The following is a 23,167-nucleotide window of genomic DNA, read 5'->3' on the forward strand; positions in this document are numbered from 1 at the left end:
GAGATATTTTGGAAATTGGTTTTTCATCTGTTCCTTTTATTACAATAAATCTGGGCCAACTGTCATCTTCCTGACAGGGCACTGAATCATCACATTTTCTTTTTTTATGTATTAAAGCTGATTTAGAGGGTTGGTTTTGTTGTGCCATAGGAAATGAGAAAGATTCACCATTCTTGTCATCCACCCACCTCGGAGTGCCTACAAGGGCGATGCTGTGTTTCCGTGGCGAGCCGGGGTCAAGTGCTAATGCTGAAAACGAGCTCCAAGTATAAAATGTATAACGTAGCTGGTCCCCAAAATTAGCACCCAAGATCCACTGCGGAAAGCACCAGATGTTCCAAGAATGGTATACTCAAGCAGAGCGTATCCATCAAGCGAAATAGAAAGCGTACCACTTGATTGACCCATGAGCCATCGCCTTCTTCAGTTATCCGAAATATAAATAGCTTTATTTAAAACACATGTGTATATCATGAAAATTGTTACAAGAAAGCTTATTGTTGAGGATTAACTGAAGGGCTCGACATGACCAGCCGATTGATCGAACCGGGTCCATCCGACCTCCCGTTTAGATGATATTGGAGCCAAAGCAGCTTATTGAACTATAGTCTTGTCCGTCCGGGTATTTTCTGACCGTAAGGAGTCTGGCTACAGCCCTCATCCGCAAGGATCTCGTCAACCACCGACACGGGTAGCAACCCACGGCCAACGGGTTGGAGAGCCTATTTTATTCAAAACATCGGGCAACTCGTACGATGTTCGGATCACTTTAGTCTGGTCTCTACCCTTCGACCTGTCCAGCATGGGTAACCCTACCAGGAGACGAAGCTCCAACTGGCATAGCTCTTGGGGTCACTGAGACACGCAAGCCCCCCGACCACGGCAAGGATAGCGATCCACCGGGGGGCATGCTATTTGAATATAAATATATATCATTTAAATAATAATAAAGAATCGCTTTACCTTTCTATTGTACTAATTTAAATATTCGCTACGCAAAACAAAACATAGCGTACAAAGCTATAGTTTATTTCAAAATACGCAGCGCAAAACTATTTTCGTCAATCGTCAAGAATCAAGAATATGAAATATGAATATGATATGAATGGGAAACATACAACACTGAAAACACAAGTAATATGAAATGCTTTATAATGAACAAAATGGATAAATATATCCGGTGACAGTTTTATTTACATTATATTTACTTGACTTTAGTCCCCCAAACTTAAGTCAGATATATCACAAGTGTCAATTATTTTTAAATGGTTATGAAAATAAAGTTGTCGTTTATAGTATGAAGAGATGCAGTTACACGGTTTCTACATGCAGAGAGTAAGCAAAATTATCGAAGGGTCTATAGAACTGAATAAGCAATGAAAAATTCTCAACTTAAAGAGAAAATAATGAATACTAGATCTAAGGATACCAAAATATTTAATAGGCTCATATATAGACAGAGACACTCATTACGTGGTTGTATTGTAATATTTTAATGTTTTGTAAATATTGACCTCTAGTTAGTTTGGCTTTATTACTGTTTAATTGTGTACATAGAAAATAAATGACGCTAGGCTATTAATTTGACAAATGGCTAATTTTATTATCTGCAGTTAAAGTTGAACCGTCAGATGTGATTACGACCAGAAACGATGTCTTGGTGTGTAGGGTAATACAATTAGTTATGCCTATCTGTTTGTCTAGAGATGAAGTAATTAAACTCTATGATAAAGGTCAGTTGGTCAAGATACTGGCAGATTGTGTATCAGCTGGGATACTGTAAGGATGTGTATTCCTTGAAGTCTTGAATCAGTAAAGATTCTGGAGGACTTGTTTTTAAAGTTTATATGTTTAAATAAACTTGTATATATTTACCGTATTATTAAGTTACTGGGAATTTACCACAGGATATATTGTCGTGCCATAGATGGCTATGTCCGTCCGTCTGTATTGGTGTTGACCTCCACTCGGTCACGTTTCAGTATTCAAGATCTGCATGTTGATGATGAAATCTTGACTGGTGACGACAATATAATGGAAAGCTTCAGAAAACATTTCGCAAACTCAACAGTTCCTACCAGAGATAAACACTTGAAATGTAAATAGGAAGATACAATTAAATATGAGATGGACAAAATATCCGACTTAGTTATTAAAGAACCAACAAAATGTGAAATATCCAATCTTTAAATTCAATGAAGAAAGGGAAAGCTTCCGACTCCAATGACTTTATTCGATTCGAAGGTTTTTTTCTTAATAATTGTTTGTAAAAAATAAATAATTCTATTAAATGTGATCTTAAATCAAGTCACTTGGAAATTTTTGGGCCATAGTGATAATCCGACTGTTCGATGATCCGACAGTTTAATAGTCCGTATTTCTACTGCATATGTATGCGAGTCGGAAATCATGTACCGGATTTGAGTACTGCGTATATATGACAAATGTTTCATGAACTGATTTAAAAGTAAAAGGATCCTACCTACCAACTGGAGGAAAAGCTGAACATTACTCCCGGTCACCTGTGGGTTTTGTAAGGCCTCCATAAGTCAGTTCTGGTCACACACGACTGTTTTCACGTATTCACAGTACTCATTTGACTGACTAGACGTGCTGCCCCTGGTTTACAAATGCTGCACTATTTCATTTTTAAGATGGTTGTTTCTTAGATGCTCAAGAAATCATTTGCAAGCCAGAGTTAAAATTGGCTCTTTGGTTTCGGCGACAAAATCTTTAATTTATTTCCTTAAGGTTCTAATATTACTAATTCACTGTGGCAGCCATATTGGTCGGCGGTCCGGATCATTGGACTCATTTCTGAACAGGACCACCCAAGGACCATTGCTGCAAAGTATGGTTGACAGGGTCCATAAATCGTCATTGAATTATCAGGATTGTGAATGGTCATTTGTTGTTTATATTATGTACTCGAAAAATAAAGTTTACCATTTTGTTCTATACAGTATTCTGAACGGAGCAATACGGTGTATGTTGTTAATCTGTGGTATTAAATAAACTTTAAACAGAGCAAGACCGAGTATGTTGATAACCTGTGGGATTAAATCAACTCTGAACGGAACAAGACCGAGAATGCGAAAACATGTTGGATTAAATAAACTCTGAACGGAATATGTTCTCGACCTTCGCCTCCTTGTGCCTCATTTCTAGCAAAGTTATTATATACCCGCTTTATTGGGACGCTTGGGTCTTGTTGAATTGTACTCCGCAAAGTCTCCAATGTTGTATCATTTCCTATAACCAGATCGTGTTCTTCATGTGTATGTGGACAAGCCTGCAAAATAGCTATATTAGGTGCTTGATCATCTATGTTGAATACATTTGTTTGTAGATTGGCCCTGCACTCCAACATCGCCAGTATATAGCATGAATTCTCTGTCGATTTTTCTGGTATTTGTAACCGTTGTATATCAGAACTTTGCCTCCGCGATTTCCAGCAATGATCCTAGCAGCTATTTTAGAGATATAATAGAAAAGGGCAGTCCTTTACATACCATCTTTTCATGGGAACTTTCAACTTACACAAAGAAAAATCCTGAACTAAATGCCATGTCAAAAACATAGAAACTGAAGACTGATTAGCAGCCAGAAACCAAGTAAGTTGATCAATAATGCACAATGAGTTGAAAAAAAAAATCTTCCATATATTGTTGGAGGACAGGGTTTTAGATGTAATAAATGCAGCTTTTTTGGGGGATAATAAAAACACAAAACAATAAAAAGACCTAGAATAATAGTCATTTTTATAATGATTTCATTATGAAAAGAACACACTACACCTCCTTGAAAATGGAATATGCCATATAGATTGAAAACATTTTATTTTTTTATAAAACGGTTACAAAAAGTTGTATTTTTAAATAATACTGACATTCTTATGATAAAGTATATTAAAGTGACTTTAAATTCAAAGCATCCTTTATGAGGGATCTTGTATTTCCGCGCTGTTGAAACTTTTCCCGCTACAATTCTGTTTGTTTTACCTGCACTTAATGGTACGGGAATTTTACGTAGTCCGTCCGTACATCGATCCTGCTAAAATTGAGTCATTGGTGCAAAAGCCATACCAAATTACTTGATTTAGGTATTGACAGAAAGAAAACATTTTGAATTTTCAGAAAAGTGCTGTGCCTAGTTGTGTAGTACTTCAGTTAGAGAATGGTTTCAACCGGGAGTGCAAGAAAGTTGATAAATCCACAAAAATGTGCACATTTCGTAAATTTATATGTACAAAGCCTCAATTTAAAAACAAGGCACAGCACTTTTTCAGTCCGGTATTTTATTCCAAAGACAAGACACCAAAGGTTTAGTCCATCTGAATTCATCTTGCACCTGCCCTTTTGACTTTTCTGAAAAAATGCCCTACTTTCAGTTTTAAGTCGCGTGACTCGAGAGTATTTATATTTTCTATAAATAAAAGTCGGGAATGTGTTCCAGAATATTCAATTTAACCACCGTACACGCTTTTATCATTCATTTGGTTAAACAACTGGATATTTTTATAGTTGAGGCTAGAAGTATATTGATTGTGAAAAATAAGCAAAATTTCTGTAAACGGACTTAATGTCCCTGCGATTGTATTTACCATGAATACAGGAATATAAGCTAACAAATTTTAATAAGAAATATATGTATAATATCTCGGAATATACGTTTTATTTTGACCAGACTTAGAAACAGATAGAAGTGCGAGGTTTTCGAGTATTTCTCACCTGTTTCACGACGAATAGGAAATAAAATTTATATTCTGTGACATTAAATATATATAGAGAAGACCGAACTTAGAAACAAAAAGAAATGCCGAGTACAAAATTAAAAGTAAATTCTGTGACATTGTTGTACGTATTTTGTATTTATCCTGCAGACATTTTTTTCGTGCAAAGAATACGTCAAAATTGAACATTTTCTAATTGAAGCTGGACAAAAACTTTCAATGTTTATGCCGCCATTACACTACGTCATAAGCAAAACTCCTTGGATTTTATACACACATTTTATTTACTCACTTTGACCTTGTTGGTAAGTAAATAGTATCATTGTTCACATGTAAACATATATTTGTTTACCCCAAATCTAAGCATTGTCTATGGTTTGTCCCGTCCCAAGAGATGCAGTAAATAGACCCAGTAACACATGGATATGCCCTTGCACTCATCAACTTTCTCGAGCTGTTACTGCCGCGATTTTAGGTTAAAAAAAGGCTACGGAATTAGCGTCATAGTAAGAAAAGCTGGTCAGTTAGTCTCGTAAGCCATGGTAAGTCAATGCCGAAGACCAAGACGGCAAAACTTGATCATGCAGGTAAGTGGTTTCTTGTATACAATAAAACTTGTAACTGATACCAAATATACATCTACCTCTAATGATGTCCTCTTCTCAGGAGCCACAAATTTCTAGAATTAAACATTTTATCTTAACCTGATTTTGGGGTTAATATGACTGTAAAAATATAATTGATGAAGAAAAAATCATATGGTGGTGCCATTCTTTTTTGGTAACAGCCCTTTGAAAGTACCCAATTTTGATGATTTTACCATTTTTCATCACTTTTTGGGCTATTGTTGTGAAAAAGATCACAGTTCCACAATAAAACTTTTTTCATACTTTCATTTAAGACGAAGTGAACCAATCTGAATAAATTTAACTTAAAAAAAACATATAGGTAGGTGTGAATATAAGAGTGTTTTATCGTATTTTTATGACCCCAAGGGTGACTGGGGAATAGAAGTATGGTCACCATTTGTCTTCCTCCGACCGGCAGTACAACCCGTGCTAAAGTGGGGCGTCCGTTTGGCTGTGCGGGATGTACAAATTTGCAGCCACGTCCGGTCAGAATGGGGACGTTAAATCCGATGCCTCGTGTAAAGAGAGTGCCACGCTCTTTGCACGTTAAGAACCCTTGCAACAACTCTTTGAGGGGTCCGTAGGTGACCTGTTGCCAGGCTAAATTTCTGTCCCTATCCAATATACCCTCATTTCCCGTGGCAGTCTAAATTTCTCCGACCATAATCCCTTAATCTATTACAGAACCTACCTATTGTATTTATTGTGAACTTGTTCTCGTCCTGAATATGCATGAAATATTTGCCACTGGACGTTAAGCAACCAACAATCAATCAATCAATCAAATATTATTCTTGACAATTCTGACATTGATTTTTGAAAAGGACTATATTTGTTGCTATTCTCCTCTTCCTATCTTTGCCAGATATTCAGTTTGTGACAGTTTTGTCGTTTTACTCTTCTACCCCAAACCTAGCCGGTAAATCATGCTGGACTGCATCGCCACTGTTTAACATTGTCGAATTGGTTATAAAGTGCGAGTTTTTCTCGATAAATTAAAACCTTTTATAGTCGAGTAAACAGAACTACAAAGTAAAGGCGCAAGCAAATACATACGATAAAGAATCATTATGAAATAAATTTCACCATTGACTGAACATGGGTGGGGGCTGAAAACAGCCCTACCGCTGAATTGGTGTAAAGAACACGCGTATATTAATCCATTTGAATTCCGTGAGCAGTCTGCAAAGAAATTATTTTAAGTTAACAGACATTTTTAACTATTTTAAATCAATCTTCCCCATTTTTGTATTATAATAGGCACAGACTAAACAGAAAGAGAAATGCTTTTCACATCCAAATAAATACTGATTGATAGTCATAGTACCGGTACTATTCCAGTTAGTATTCTAAATATATTAAAACATAGCGGGTAAAGAAATGCAGTCATGTTTTTATTGAGAGAAATCTGTCTTGTGTAAAAAAAAAAAAGCACCTACCCAAACTCTCCAATCATGCAGTTTTCAAGCTTATCATGATTATATTTCCCTTCTTCATATTATAAATAATCAATAAAAATATTTTAAAATGTTATATGTAAATAAAGAACTATGTAAACAAACATGAATGGCACAACATTTAATGCTTTTCATTCTAACTCATTAGCATTGTTCTGGACAATAGAAAGATAACTTTATCAATTCATCTTTCTTTTTACAATCCAGTTCAAAACATTTTTGGTGGATCCCAAATAAGAACAGTCTTGACTTTCTGGTTTAACGTGTTGATACCCGCAGCCCAACCAAAAACGACAACTCTATGATACCCCCACGCATTCTGCAGGCCTTTTTGTTGCTATGAACATTTAAAATGAACATTGAAATGAGCATTGCATGTTTTGATGATTATGATTATGTTATTTGATTTATTTTATTGTTAAAATGTTGAAATTATTTTTTGATACATTTTGATTTTCCGTGGATATTTTTATTGCGTATTTTTGTTTTATTTTTGAAAAGTGGTCTTCCAATTACTTAAAAAGTTAAAGTTATTTTATTTGTTTACATGTGAGATACATGTTTTTCAAAGAAGGAGGCAATGTAATATTTTAATGTTTTGTAAATATTGACCCCTAGTTAGTTTGGCTTTATAACTGTTTATTTGTGTACAGAGAAAACTAATGACGCAAGGCTAATTTGACAAATGGGTAGTTTTATTATCTGCAGTTAAAGTTGAACTGTCAGATGTGATTATGACCAGAAACGATGTGTTGGTGTGTAGGGTAATAAAATTAGTTATGCCTACTTGTTTGTCTAGAGATGAAGTAATTAAACTCTACGATAAAGGTCAGTTGGTCAAGATACTGGCATATTGTGTATCAGCTGGGATACTGTAAGGATGTGTATTCCTTGAAGTCTTGAATCAGTATAGATTCTGGAGGACTTGTTTTTGAAGTTTATATGTTTAAACTTTGTAGCTAAATTTGTCAATGTGTCTGAAGTAATGTTCATTTGTTAATAAACTTACATATATATATATATATACAGTATTATTTAGTTACTGGGAATTTACCACAGGATATATTGTCGTGCCATAGATGGCTATGTCCGTCCGTCTGTATTGGTGTTGACCTCCACTCGGTCACGTTACAGTATTCAAGATCTGCATGTTGATGATGAAATCTTAACTGGTGACGACAATATAATGGAAAGCTTCAGAAAACATTTCGCAAACTCAACAGTTCCTACCAGAGATGAACACTTTAAATGTAAATAGGAAGATACAATTAAATATGAGATGGACAAAATATCCGACTTAGTTATTAAAGAACCAACAAAATGTGAAATATCCAATCTTTAAATTCAGTGAAGAAAGGGAATGACTTTATTCGATTCGAAGGTTTTTTTCTTAATAATTGTTTGTAAAAAATAAATAATTCTAATAAATGTGATCTTAAATCAGTCACTTGGAAATTTTGGGGCCGTAGTGATAATCCGACTGTTCGATGGTCCGACAGTTTAATAGTCCGTATTTCTACTGCATATGTATGCGAGTCGGAAATCATGTACCGGATTTGAGTACTGCGTATATATGACAAAAGTATCATGAACTGATTTAAAAGTAAAAGGATCCTACCTACCAACTGGAGGAAAAGCTGAACATTACTTCCGGTCACCTGTGTGGGTTTTGTAAGGCCTCCATAAGTCAGTTCTGGTCACACACGACTGTTTTCACGTATTCACAGTACTCATTTGACTGACTAGACGTGCTGCCCCTGGTTTACAAATGCTGCACTATTTCATTTTTAAGATGGTTGTTTCTTAGATGCTCAAGAAATCATTTGCAAGCCATAGTTAAAATTGGCTCTTTGGTTTCAGACGACAAAATCTTTAATTTATTTCCTAAAGGTTCTAATATTACTAATTCACTGTGGCAGCCATCTTGGTCGGCGGTCCGGAACATTGGACTCATTTCTGAACAGGACCACCCAAGGACCATTGCTGCCAAATATGGTTCCATTTTGCTAAGTTGTTTCAGCATAAAAAACTATGTAAGTGAATTTCTCATATGGTCCTATGTTAAACTAAGTTTGATTGTGGCGGCTATCTTGTTCGCAGGTTGAGGATGTTGAAAATATTTTAAGTGTTGTTCCCTAAGGGTCCTATGTTAAACTAAGTTCGGCTGTGGCGGCAATCTTGATTGGAGTTTGGGGACGCTGAACATAATTTCTAAAGGGGACCACCCAAGGACCATTGGTACACATTGGCTTAGTGGTTTCAGACGGTCCATAAATCGTCATTGAATTATCAGGATTGTGAATGGTCATTTGTTGTTTATATTATGTACTCGAAAAGTTTACCATTTTGTTCTATACAGTATTCTGAACGGAGCAATACGGTGTATGTTGTTAATCTGTGGTATTAAATAAACTTTAATCAGAGCAAGACCGAGTATGTTGATAACCTGTGGGATTAAATCAACTCTGAACGGAACAAGACCGAGAATGCGGAATATGTTTTCGACCTTCGCCTCCTTGTGCCTCATTTCTAGCAAAGTTATTATATACCCGCTTTTTTGGGACGCTTGGGTATTGTTGAATTGTACTACGCAAAGTCTTCAATGTTGTATCATTTCCTATAACCAGAAACTGTCAAAAGATGGTGACAGAGTTGCATCTGCTGCTGTCTTCAGGGACAGAGCTGCAACTCTCTGTTTGCCATCTGCTGCATCCATCTTTACTGCTGAAGCAGAAGCAATAATTTTGGCTTTGAAATGTATTGCTTCTTCAGATAAATCCAAATTTATTATATGTTCTGATTCACTTTCATGCTTACAAGCTATACAAAATACTAAAATTAAAAACCCAACAATTCTCAAAATTTTATATGTAATGAGGAATTTAAAAATTCTTCTTAAAGAAATAATATTTCTATGGGTGCCGAGTCATGTTGGAATCCATGGAAACACAGCTGTAGACCTTGAGGCAAAGAATGCCCTGGGTGACACTTTATCTAACTGTGATATACCATATACCGATTTTAAATCTAATATTAGAGAATATGTTTTTAATATTTTGAAAAATGAATAGAGTAAGAGAGATGGTAACAAATTACATGAAATTAAACCTAATTAAGGTAAACCTTTTAATAATTTAATGTGCAGTAAAGACCAGTGTGTTATTTCTAGATGCCGAATTGGTCATACTAGAGTGACACACGAGTATCTTTTAAAAAAATTAAGATGAACCACAATGTGGACCTTGCAACTGCAAGTATACTATTAAACATGTTTTAATTCATTGTATTGACTTTGCTGATATTCGGAAGAAGCATTTCAATGTCAATAATATGTATGATTTATTTAATAGTGTTCCATTTACAAATATTGTTTCATTCTTAAAAGAAATTGGAATATATCATAAAATATAAAAAAATATTGTTATATTTAAAACGATTTTAAATTTTATCACGTTATCTAAGTGTTGATTTTTATTTGTAAATAATCAATTTGCTTTAGTCTAGAATTTTAGTTTATTGAAAGACCTTTTGTCTGATTTTAAAAATATACCTTAAATTGTTATAATATTCGAATTAGCTGTCGCCGCGATATAGCCTTTCTGTGCTAATGCGGCGTAAAGCAAACAACAATCAATCAATCAATCAATGTTGTATCATTTCCTATAACCAGATCGTGTTTTTCATGTGTATGTGGACAAGCCTGCAAAATAGCTATATTAGGTGCTTGATCATCTATGTTGAATACATTTTTTTGTAGATTGGCCCTGCACTCCAACATCGCAAGTATATAGCATGAATTCTCTGTCGATTTTTCTGGTATTTGAAACCGTTGTATATTAGAACTTTGCCTCCGCGATTTCCAGCAATGATCCTAGCAGCCATTTTAGAGATATAATAGAAAAGGCAGTCCTTTACATACCATCTTTTCATGGGAACTTTCAACTTACACAAAGAAAAATCCTGAACTAAATGCCATGTCAAAAACATAGAAACTGAAGACTGATTAGCAGCCAGAAACTAAGTAAGTTGATCAATAATGCACAATGAGTTGAAAAAAAAATCTTCCATATATTGTTGGAGGACAGGGTTTTAGATGTAATAAATGCAGCTTTTTTGGGGGGTAATAAAAACACAAAACAATAAAAAGACCTAGAATAATAGTCATTTTTATAATGATTTCATTATTAAAAGAACACACTACACCTCCTTGAAAATGGAATATGCCATATAGATTGAAAACATTTAATTTTTTTATAAAACGGTTACAAAAAGTTGTATTTTTAAATAATACTGACATTCTTATGATAAAGTATATTAGAGTGACTTTAAATTCAAAGCATCGTTTATGAGTGATCTTGTATTTTCGCGCTGTTGAAACTTTTCCCGCTACATTCTGTTTGTTTTACCCGCACTTAATGGTACGGGAATTTTACGTAGTCCGTCCGTACATCAATCCTGCTAAAACCGGGTCATTTGAGCGTTCACCCTTCCACCATTTATGTTATTCTGAAACGAGAACGTACAGATGCATGAAACAATTTGAAAAAGGCAGGTGCAAGAGCCATACCAAATTACTTGATTTAGGTATTGGCAGAAAGAAAACATTTTGAATTTTCAGAAAAGTGCTGTGCCTAGTTGTGTAGTACTTCAGTTAGAGAATGGTTCCAACCGGGAGTGCAAGAAAGTTGATAAATCCACAAAAATGTGCACATTTCGTAACTTTGTATGTACAAAGCCTCAATTTAAAAACTAAGCACAGCACTTTTTCAGTCCGGTATTTTATTCCAAAGACAAGTCACCAAAGGTTTAGTCCATCTGAATTCATCTTGCACCTGCCCTTTTGACTTTCCTGAAAAAATGCCCTACTTTCAGTTTTAAGTCGCGTCACTCGAGAATATTTATATTTTCTATAAATAAAAGTAGGGAATGTGTTCCAGAATATTCAATTTAACCACCGTACACGCTTTTATTATTCATTTGGTTGAACAACTGGATATTTTTACAGTTGAGGCTAGAAGTATATTTATTGTGAAAAATAAGCAAAATTTCTGTAAACGCCCTTTATGTCCCTGCGATTGTATTTACCATATATACAGGAATATAAGCTAACAAATTTTAATAAGAAATATATGTATAATATCTCGGAATATACGTTTTATTTTGACCAGACTTAGAAACAGATAGAAGTGCGAGGTTTTCGAGTATTTCTCACCTGTTTCACGACGAATAGGAAATAAAATTTATATTCTGTGACATTAAATATATATAGAGAAGACCGAACTTAGAAACAGAAAGAAATGCCGAGTACAAAATTAAAAGTAAATTCTGTGACATTGTTGTACGTATTTTGTATTTATCCTGCAGACATTTTTTTCGTGCAAAGAATACGTCAAAATTGAACATTTTCTAATTGAAGCTGGACAAAAACTTTCAATGTTTACGCCGCCATTACACTACGTCATAAGCAAAACTCACGTTTTATTTACTCACTTTGACCTTGTTGGTAAGTAAATAGTATCATTGTTCACATGTAAACATATATTTGTTTACCCCAAACCTAAGCATTGTCTAAGGTTTGTCCCGTCCCAAGAGATGCAGTATGTAGACCCAGTAACACATAGACATGCCCTTGCACGCATCAACTTTCTCGAGCTGTTACTGCCGCGATTTTAGGCTAAAAAAAGGCTACGGAATTAGCGTCATAGTAAGAAAAGCTGGTCAGTTAGTCTCGTAAGCCATGGTAAGTCATTGTCGCATTTGAGATTGAATTATATGCCATATATAAAGTAATAGAAATATTAATTCGGCACCATGTAATCCACAAGAATTGTACATTCAGCCTTGAAAAGGCAGATTTTATTCCAAACGGTCATCTGTAATACTTTTTCTGAATGGTGTAATTAACGAACACCGGGTTGATCTTTCGTCGTTCAATGTTATGAATCTCCAGAATCCACTAGTAGCATCAATTTGTCGAATGATTTTACCTCAATGACAGTAAATCAAAGTATATAAAAAATAGTAAAATCACAAAAATACTGAACTCCGAGGAAAATTCAATCGGAAAGTCCCTAATCACATGGCAAAATCAAATGACAAAACACATCAAACGAATGGACAACAACTGTCATATTCCTGACTTGGTACAGGCATTTTCAAATGTAGAAAATGGTGGATTGAACCTGGTTTTATAGCGCTAAACCTCTCACTTGTACGACAGTCTTATCAAATTCCGTTATATTTACAACGATGCGTGAACAAAACAGACATTATAAATAAAATAGTCAAAATATGGGTACAGCAGTCATCACTGTGTTACAATATCAAAACAAACAATTATTTACAAAAAAAGCACATTCATTGCTTCGCGTGTCTGACGTCAGAAAATGTAAACGTCACATAAGAAAAAAGTTTGTCATTCAATGTCTATTCAAAACAATTTTATAATTTCACATGGGGAATGTTGGTATACAGGGTTAAAAAATCAAAAGTTATGTTAGAATTAATTTCAGAAATAGACCGAGATTTATAATTGTCCAGAAGTTCTTCAGAACCCTTAAGAATCCACATATGGTAAATACCACTACGCGAGTAAAATAAATTTGTCGTTTGTCGTTCAAAGTATTTTCAAATTTATAATAGAACAATAACATAATGACATATAATAGAACAATAACATAATGACGGGATCTTTTAAAGTACAGAGTCACGTTATAAGAACCACAGAAACACAAAAAGTCGCATATACAAAACACAGCAGTAAAAATGAAAGATAATACAAACACATTGACGGGATGTATAAGTACCTAGCCACGTCAAATGGATATCACAGAAAACAAACCAAACAGTAAAAGTAATATTAATAATAGAACAAAGACAAATGAAAGAACAATATTACACGTTGTTAAGATGATAAACAACGTCAGTATGCAGAATCTATACTTCAAGACCATCATGTATTGTTTGTGAAGTTGATACGGAATATTTATCAACAAGGTCTTGGTACCTTCCGATGAACTTTTTTAGAATAAGGACGAGACGTTCTTTGACATACCCCTGGTTCATCAACTTTCTGCTCAGACACTGGTGACGTTTTACAAAGTCTGAGTAAGAGCTGCATACCAGTCCAATAAGTTAATTATGAGTAAAGTAAGATCTTCAAAACTAACTATCATATTCTATCGTGAAACCAAAACATTCATACACTTCTATGCAATATAATGATTACACGTGTTACATTTTTCTTTTCATTTACAAGGAACCACAGTTCTTTCTTTTTCTTGTAAGTCTCAACCTAAAATACATCTACGCTAGCCAAGGGTTACGATCCACTCCCGGTCTCTCCACCCTTGGCAGATTAAGCCAACATTTGTGATAACAATGTTGAGCCATCTATCGGAAGATTAAAGTCACGCCCATTCCGAATACATTATTCTTGACCAATGGTAGCACTTGAACTCTTCAATTTGGAGGTAAAAACACGGTAGCGTCAACATTCATGCAATTGTGCATGAAACATACACAGGAACTTCTGTTAGTTGATTAAAAACATCCGAGTTGTCACTATATATAGCCGTTTGTTTAGGGATGTAAAGACTTGTTGCACAATAAACACGTGGCAATTGTTACAAACACTTTCTACATCTACACGTGATCATGTTGTAGGCGCTTTTTGATTGGATACAGCGAGTTTCGACTGCAACCAATACAAATCCTTACCTTGTGTCTCCGAAATTTTATCTCAATCCGCCAAGGACGGAGAGAATGGGAGTGGATCGTAACCCTTGGCTAGCGAAGATGTCTAAAATACACTGTTCTCTATTTTGACTCTCTGCAAAATTAGCACAAAATATTTATTTATTGACATAGAATCTCACCAATCATACTACTGTACAATTAACTCTACTATCATTATTATTCCATAATTTGTAAATATTGACATCGGAATTAATATTTGTTTGGTTGAGACTATTTTATGTGATATTGAACAAAACTTCATAACTATATAGACGGAAAGCAGAACAGTTTTCAGTTTAAAACAACTGCTTGGTAATATCTGAAGTATTTCTAGAACAAAGAAATATTAATCACTTACCACTGCTGGCAGCAATTGTTTAACATTTGAAATGGAAACATGTGTCCCAACGGCTTGTGATGCTGTTGACACTCTTTAGGGTGAATTTTGTAGGGGTGGTTGTCTGAACTCGGGTAATGGTGGGGAATCTGGACGTGTTAGTAGTGATGTCTTGAAGTGCCAGCTGAGAACTAATTTGGTTTCCAATCTCATGGAGCTGCTCTGTACAAGTTTGCAGTGCAGTCTTCATGGCCATTGGGACAAATTACATCAAAACGTTTAGCCCTCAGGCAGGCTCCTTTCCTGCACATTTGGTTCAGTGCATATGATGCAACAATATATTTTTTCTCAGTCATTGTCTCAATGGCAAGTGTAAAGGCTTCGGTGGCATTCAGTCCCAGTTTCTTGTGCCTGGAAATGGTCTGGCTGTTGTACCTTCCATCGAATGTAACATTGATAACATTTTCTGGTAGTCCCCTCTTTCGATGTACTGACTTGACAATCTCTAGTTTTTCTGACATGTCTGTCCTGTTAAGTTTTACTAGCTCCTTTCCAACATTATGTGACATTCTCTGCATGCTTGTCCTGGAAGGAGGACAGTTCATTCTAGCAAACAGCTCCTGGAACTACCAATTGGACAGTCATGAAGGACTGCAGCCACTGCAACATTGGGTGCTCCAAGGTTGGTACCAGGCTTATAAGTGACAACTTCTTTGTATTACTGGGCTCATGTAGGAGCAGTTCTTACATTTAAGGGTATATTTCCAGCAAACTCTCCATTTTACTTGTCTGTGTGCCTGAATTTCTGGATTTTCGCAGTACTTATATTCTTTTGTGAGCCTTAATAACAATGTTCAGCATCTTCATCATCTCTTCATGGTCGATGAACCTCATACCAGAAAGTGAACTCCATTCTTCTTCTGTTTTCAGGTCATTGGATGATACCAGTAGCTGGGAGCAAGTCTATATGCCATCGATCATTGGGAGCATTATTTATATCTTGGTCTGGTGTATTTGACAACTCTAGTACAGGCACAGCAACAGGAACATTCCATGGAATTCTGCCATTCTGGAATCTACCAACAGGTGCAACTCTCTGTCTCTAAAGCCGTCCAGCTAAGCCTTTGTTGAATGGCCAGTAAACTTTTGGATACATGTTGAGACAAATAGTTTGGTATTGCAGTGTAAAGTACAGAAAGAAACTTGAAATACAGACCTTAGAATTGTTAGTTTTTATACTTTTTGTCATTATGTAACTTTTGATTAAGATTTTTAATTGGTTAAGTGAGGCTGTCAATCAATTCTGTGGATCCTTTTGATCTTTTTTTAGCTGCGAATTAAAGAAATTACCAACCCTGGCTTCAAAGGGTTTGGTTCAGTTCAAACAAAATTCTTAATTTCGGCCTTTTATTTCTGAAATAAAAATTCTTTTTCTATTCAGATTTTACAAACATTAATTTTCTAAATTGTAGAGTTGTTGTGCCACTGAAAAGTGATTTTGTAATTGTATGATAATTTTTTGGTTCTATTTTTGTTAAATTTGCAAAAATAATAAGTTCAAAAAATCTGATTTATTTGGTACTTTTTTAATTAAAATAAGAGTTTGGCATCTTGACCTTTCAAAAACTCCTTATTTCATCTCAAAATTGCAAAAATAGGGATTTTATAGCATTTTAAAGTTTTTATGACATCTTGATTATGCCTTGGGCAGATAATGTAAAGGGTGTTGAACAAACAGGCAATTATGCCAAAAGTTTATTCAATACCCTCTAAAGTTATTTTTTTGTATTGTAGTATGAAAATAGAATTTTTTAATGCAATTCTGAGAACTGTAGGTGTAGTTTTGGATTTTTTTTTGTTTAAATATTCTGGTTTGGAATTTATGTGATTTGAAATGAATTTAGAAAAAAGTAACCTCAACTGACAGCTAGTTCAAAGCCTCTAACAACAACAAAAAAATAATTATGCATCTAAGACTATAAAGTTTACAAAATTAATATATTATTATCATGACTATGCCCCCACTATGAAGAGATTAAAGTACATGGTTACGATTTTCAAGTATATTATTTTTGTATTATCTAACTATCTTTGCTGCAAATTTTGTTGTGATATGGTCCCAAAAAAAGTGACTGGAGAAAATAAATATGGTCACTTGGTCTTCTCCCGACCGTCATAAAACGCATGTCAAAGTGGTGCGTCCGTTTGGTTGTACAGGATGTATCAAGTTTGCATCCACGTCCGGTCAGAATGGGGACGTTACATCCGATGCCTCGAGAAAAGAGAATGCCACGCCTTTGTAACATCTCTTTGAGGGGTCCGTAGGTGGCCTGTTGCAAGGCAAAATGTCTGTCCCTATCCCATTTACCCTCAATTTCCTGTGGCAATCAAAATTTCCGCGACCTTCATCCCTGGTGGCCTCATAATCACAAAACCTACTTATTATATTTATTGTTAACTTGTTCTCATTCTGAACATGCATGGAATATTTTCCAGTTCAGGAAAGTTTGTTAAATCAAATGTCTGAATGTTTAACATGGTAAATGAAGCCTGTGTGACTGTCAGTAAGACAGGTAAATAGAAGGGTAATAACTTGACAAAAGACAACTCGGGAACTGATCAGACACACAAAAGCAAACACTAACATTTAATGTTGAAATCGCCGACCCGAACTCAGTTGCTCCGGAAGAGTATGCAGGTCCTGTTCCTCGGAAAGGTTTATACCATAACAGTAGTCAGTAATGTTGTTATTTTGGAACAGACACCCCATAGCGGTCAATAAACGTTGTTTTCCCATCTCAAGGAGCTGCTCTGTACAAGTTTGCAGTGCAGTCTTCATGGCCATTGGGACAATTTACATCAAAACCTTTCCCCCTCAGCCAGGCTCCCTTCCAGCACATTTGGTTCCGTGCATATGATGCAACAATATATTTTTTCTCAGTCATTGTCTCAATGGCAAGTGTAAAAGCTTGGGTGGCATTCAGTCCAAGTTTCTTGGTGCTGGAAATGGTCTGGCTGTTGTACCTTTCGTCGATTGTAACATTGATAACATTTTCTGGTAGTCCCCTCTTTCGATGTACTGACTTGACAATCTCTAGTTTTTCTGACATGTCTGTCCTGTTAAGTTTTACTAGCTCCTTTCCAACATTATGTGACATTCTCTGCATGTTTGTCCTGGAAGGAGGACAGTTCATTCTAGCAAACAGCTCCTGGAACTACCAATTGGACAGTCATGAAGGACTGCAGCCACTGCAACATTGGGTGCTCCAAGGTTGGTACCAGGTTTATTAGTAACAACGTCTTTGTATTACTGGGCTCATGTAGGTGCAGTTCTTACATTTAAGGGTATATTTCCAGCAAACTCTCCATTTTACTTGTCTGTGTGCCTGAATTTCTGGATTTTCGCAGTACTTGTATTCTTTTGTGAGCCTTAATAACAATGTTCAGCATCTTCATCATCTCTTCATGGTCGATGAACCTCATACCAGAAAGTGAACTCCATTCTTCTTCTGTTTTCAGGTCATTGGATGATACCAGTAGCTGGGAGCGAGTCTATATGCCATCGATCATTGGGAGCATTATTTATATCTTGGTCTGGTGTATTTGACAACTCTAGTACAGGCACAGCAACAGGAACATTCCATGGAATTCTGCCATTCTAGAATCTACCAACAGGTGCAACTCTCTGTCTCTAAAGCCGTCCAGCTAAGCCTTTGTTGAATGGCCAGTAACCTTTTGGATACATGTTGAGAAAAATAGTTTGGTATTGCAGTGTAAAGTACAGAAAGAAACTTTAAATACAGACCTTATAATTGTTAGTTTTTATACTTTTTGTCATTATGTAACTTTTGATTAAGATTTTTAATTGGTTAAGTGAGGCTGTCAATCAATTCTGTGGATCCTTTTGATCTATTTTTAGCTGCGAATTAAAGAAATTACCAACCCTGGCTTCAAAGGGTTTGGTTCAGTTCAAACAAAATTCTTAATTTCGGCCTTTTATTTCTGAAATAAAAATTCTTTTTCTATTCAGATTTTACAAACATTAATTTTCTAAATTATAGAGAGTTGTTGTGCCACTGAAAAGTGATTTTGTAATTGTATGATAATTTTTTGGTTCTATTTTTGTTAAATTTTGCAAAAATAATAAGTTCAAAAAATCTGATTTATTTGGTACTTTTTTAATTAAAATAAGTGTTTGGCATCTTGACCTTTCAAAAACTCCTTATTTCATCTCAAAATTGCAAAAAAAGGGATTTTATAGCATTTTAAAGTTTTTATGACATTTTGATTATGCCTTGGGTAGATAATGTAAAGGGGGTGTTTTCGCAGTACTTGCATTCTTTTGTGAGCCTTAATAACAATGTTCTGCATCTTTGCTTGTATGGAATATATTTTGATGGTTTAATAAAGATTTATTGTACTGGAATGTAGCATTGCAAATAGTACACCTTTCCTTAAGTGCAGTAGTATGAGAGGCAACGTGATCCTTGTAATTCCAAAGGGTGGCAAACGTAACATTTATACTTAAAAACCTTTTCATGTATTGTATTTACATAAACCTCAGATAAGAATGATTTCTACATATTCCCATATTCCAATTTTACATTTGTTACAAAAATAAATATTCAGAAAAACCAATTCATTTTGATCCTTTCCTTTTCAGTTCCTTGTAAAAATCATGAATCTGAATGTACACATCGTTCATTTGCATCCTCATTAGGACATCCAGATTTTCTTTGATGGAGGTATATTATTGCGTCCTTGTATATATATCTATACATTTTAATTACCTTTAATTACATACCATGCATATACATAGATGATGGACCAGCATTTTGGTGAGACAATTATTTCTGGTGAGTTTCTAAAAACTGTTGCAGTTGACAGTGTTACTGGTTCCTGGTCACTATCAGGCTATCTGAACTAGACCTCAAATAATCCGTAGACAGGGATTTGAGAGCACACCTGTATCATAAAACATATACATCCAATTTTCACGCATCTAGTAAGATGTTTGCATCGATGTAACAAAAACTTTAAAGTGAGGGGTTAATTTTGCAGGTAAAACATTTATGACATATAAATTATTATTCTAATGCAGCCTAGAAACTGTAATGAATGTAGCAATATTCTCTTTGACATATGAAAACCAATCTGTTTCAGTTTGGTTCACCCACCCCGTTTCAACCTCCTGGATCTACCCTGTTTCAACCTTCTGGAGCTAATCCTGCTTACTTGGCAGTGTGTTTCAATGTGGTTTTAAATTAACTATGTAAATGTGCTTTTATATATTCCGTTGTCTTATTGGCAATTATTCCACAACTTCGTATAGTCCTCATTCTACATAAAATATTAGGTTTGTACCTTTCTTATATTCCCCATTATTGTTACAGTACTGCCTTCCACCTTTAGAGCATCAATAATCTTTTCTGCTCCTGTGCCCTCACTTAAAATGACAACTTTTGTCATAGACACCACATTTGGACGGCTAATTACTATAGTATTGTCCGCCTTCTTTATATAATTTCTTAACATAACACTGTTGTCCAGTTTTAACATTGATATCTTAGCATTGTCATGGCATATTTGGAGAATCAAAATGGACAAAAAAAATTGTTGATACATTTATATGTAATGTAACAAGTTCAGTATCAGTCACAATCTATGAATAAAAAAAAAAAACAATCTATGTCTTATAAATATGCAAACATGCGATCATTTTTTTTCATTTTCATAAATGCTCAATCTGTCATTATTTTGAATTATATGTTGTACGGTGAGTTATTGAGATGATTTGATACTGCGGCCCTGATTCCATTAAGAGCAGACTTTTTATTGTATTTGCCTTGTTCGGTTCTTAGACTTCCAAACCAAAAAACTTAGTCGATCATTTCGCGTTGTTTTTTTTTTTAATTTTTCAAATTCTATGTTGTGATCATTTTCCTGTTACCAACCTGAAAATTATAATTGCTCCATGTCTAGAAAGTGCTATGGTGCAAAAATTCCGATAATTTGGTTTTTTCAGTTTCAATAATAAACCTTGCCATTATCATATAATTTACTTTCGTTAACACGTTAAAAAATCAGTGATAATAATATTTGGTTGTCCTGTGTGTGTTGCATTCATCATGGAAATGTAATTTATATTTTTCAAGTAACCTTTTCAGTTGTGCAGTTTGTTGCTCAAATAAGAATCGATGTGGATTCCCAAATAGGTAACTAGCTAACTGGTCATCAAATCCTATCTCATCTTCACCACGTGCGTTTACTTTATGCTATGCTTGATCTGCAACCAACTGTACCCAGCTCAGATTGACGTTTTGGAATACTCATTTCTCCAATATTGCACATCTCTCTCCAATTGAAGAGCATTGAAAGTTTCCTTTAATTTCCTTTGTTTTAATTTTTTTCCAAAGACTCTTGAAGTACTGTGATTTCCTAACTAAGAAGTGAAACGTGTTTGCAAAACGAATTGCATGATGTACAGGTATGTTATTGACCTTCCCTCACTGGTGCCTCAATGAACTTTGTACTATTTGTCCCGAGTGGCCTCTTATGAAAGACTTACCTATTGTAGTTATTGTTACCTTGATCTCGTCCTGAACATGCATGAAATATTTGCCACTGGACGTTAAGCAACCAACAATCACTCAATCAATCAATCCCTCACTGGTGCTTCAATGAACTTTGTACTATTTGATAAAGAAGTGTTAAGGCATTATGCATTACAGTGGCTGCAGTATTCTCAAATGCATTTTTCTTTGAATTATGGTTTGACTGTGTTGTTTCAACATTATTGGAATTGTCATCTGTAATAAATGATTCATTGAAATTGTGATCTTCATTGAACTGTCTGTAGCCCCAAGGGTGACTGGGGAATAGAAGTATGGTCACCATTGGTCTTCCTCCGACCGGCGGTAAAACCCTCGCTAAAGTGGGGCGTCCGTTTGGCTGTGCGGGATGTACAAGTTCGCAGTCACGTCCGGTCAGAATGGGGACGTTAAATCCGATGCCTCGTGTAAAGAGAGTGCCACGCTCTTTGCACGTTAAGAACCCTTGCAACAACTCTTTGAGGGGTCCGTAGGTGACCTTGTTGCAAGGCTAAATTTCTGTCCTTATCCAATATACCCTCATTTTTCCGTGGCAGTCCAAATTTCCCCGACCTTCATCCCGGACGGCCTCTATTACATGACCTACCTATTGTATTTATTGTGAACTTGTTCTCGTCCTGAATATGCATGAAATATTTGCCACTGGACGTTAAGCAACCAACAATCAATCAATCAATCATTGAACTGTCACCCCCAAGGGTGACTGGGGAATAGAAATATGGTCATCATTGGTCTTCCTCCGACCGGCGGTAAAACCCTTGCTAAAGTGGGGCGTCCATTTGGCTGTGCGGGATGTACAAATTTGCAGCCACGTCCGGTCAATATGGGGACGTTAAATCCGATGCCTCGTGTTAAGAGAGTGCCACGCTCTTTGCACGTTAAGAACCCTTGCAACAACTCTTTGAGGGGTCCGTAGGTGACCTGTTGCAAGGCAAAATTTCTGTCCCTATCCAATATACCCTCATTTCCCGTGGCAGTCTAAATTTCTCCGACCTTAATCCCGGACGCCCCTTTAACAGAACCTACCTATTGTATTTATTGTTAATTTGTTCTCGTCCTGAATATGCATGAAATATTTGCCACTGGACGTTAAGCAACCAACAATCAATCAATCAATCTGTCTGTACACACATGATCATCAAATTCCTGCTGGTGTTTGCAATTTGCTATTGATGCCAGTTAGTGTCTAAAACCGGTAACCCAAACCAATGCAAATGACTGCATTACCGTCGCGACCGTGAGAACATTTGTCAGCTAATTACCTTGGACCACTTCCAGTAGGAAAGAGAATTAAAACAAAGGCAAAATGATTTGTCTTTTACTATTTGTAAATGAGGACAAAACTTTTGTTTATACATATCCACCACTAGTCTTTGTTAAAAACTTCAAATAAAAAAAAATATTGTTTAATCAGTTGTTATGTAAGTTGGCTTATGTCAATCGAACAGAAAATCCTGCACGTCCCAAATAATGTTCAATTACTCATATAATGGTGGTTCTTTTTCATAAAATTCGGAATTTGTGTTTTGAACATCAATCTTAATATGATATGAAAACAATGTACAAGTAACAGCATCCCTTCTAATCGTTAGCAGGGGCCGATCCAGACCCTTGATGTCAGGGAGAGAGCCATCATGAAACCAAAATTAAACTATTATTTAGAG

The 23,167-nt window shown here is 35.5% G+C and overlaps 1 long non-coding RNA gene across 1 annotated transcript; it reads left to right on the forward strand.

The window, feature by feature from the left end:
- The first annotated feature begins 21,786 nt into the window (after positions 1-21,786).
- LOC127721764 (uncharacterized) lies at positions 21,787-22,523 on the forward strand. Its single transcript, XR_007991438.1, has 2 exons — positions 21,787-21,976; positions 22,420-22,523. It is a non-coding gene; the product is annotated as an uncharacterized LOC127721764 (long non-coding RNA).
- Positions 22,524-23,167: the final 644 nt, after the last annotated feature.

The sequence above is a fragment of the Mytilus californianus genome, unplaced genomic scaffold (genome assembly GCF_021869535.1).
Source record: "Mytilus californianus isolate M0D057914Y unplaced genomic scaffold, xbMytCali1.0.p SCAF_12, whole genome shotgun sequence".
NCBI classification, from domain to species: Eukaryota; Metazoa; Mollusca; class Bivalvia; order Mytilida; family Mytilidae; genus Mytilus; species Mytilus californianus.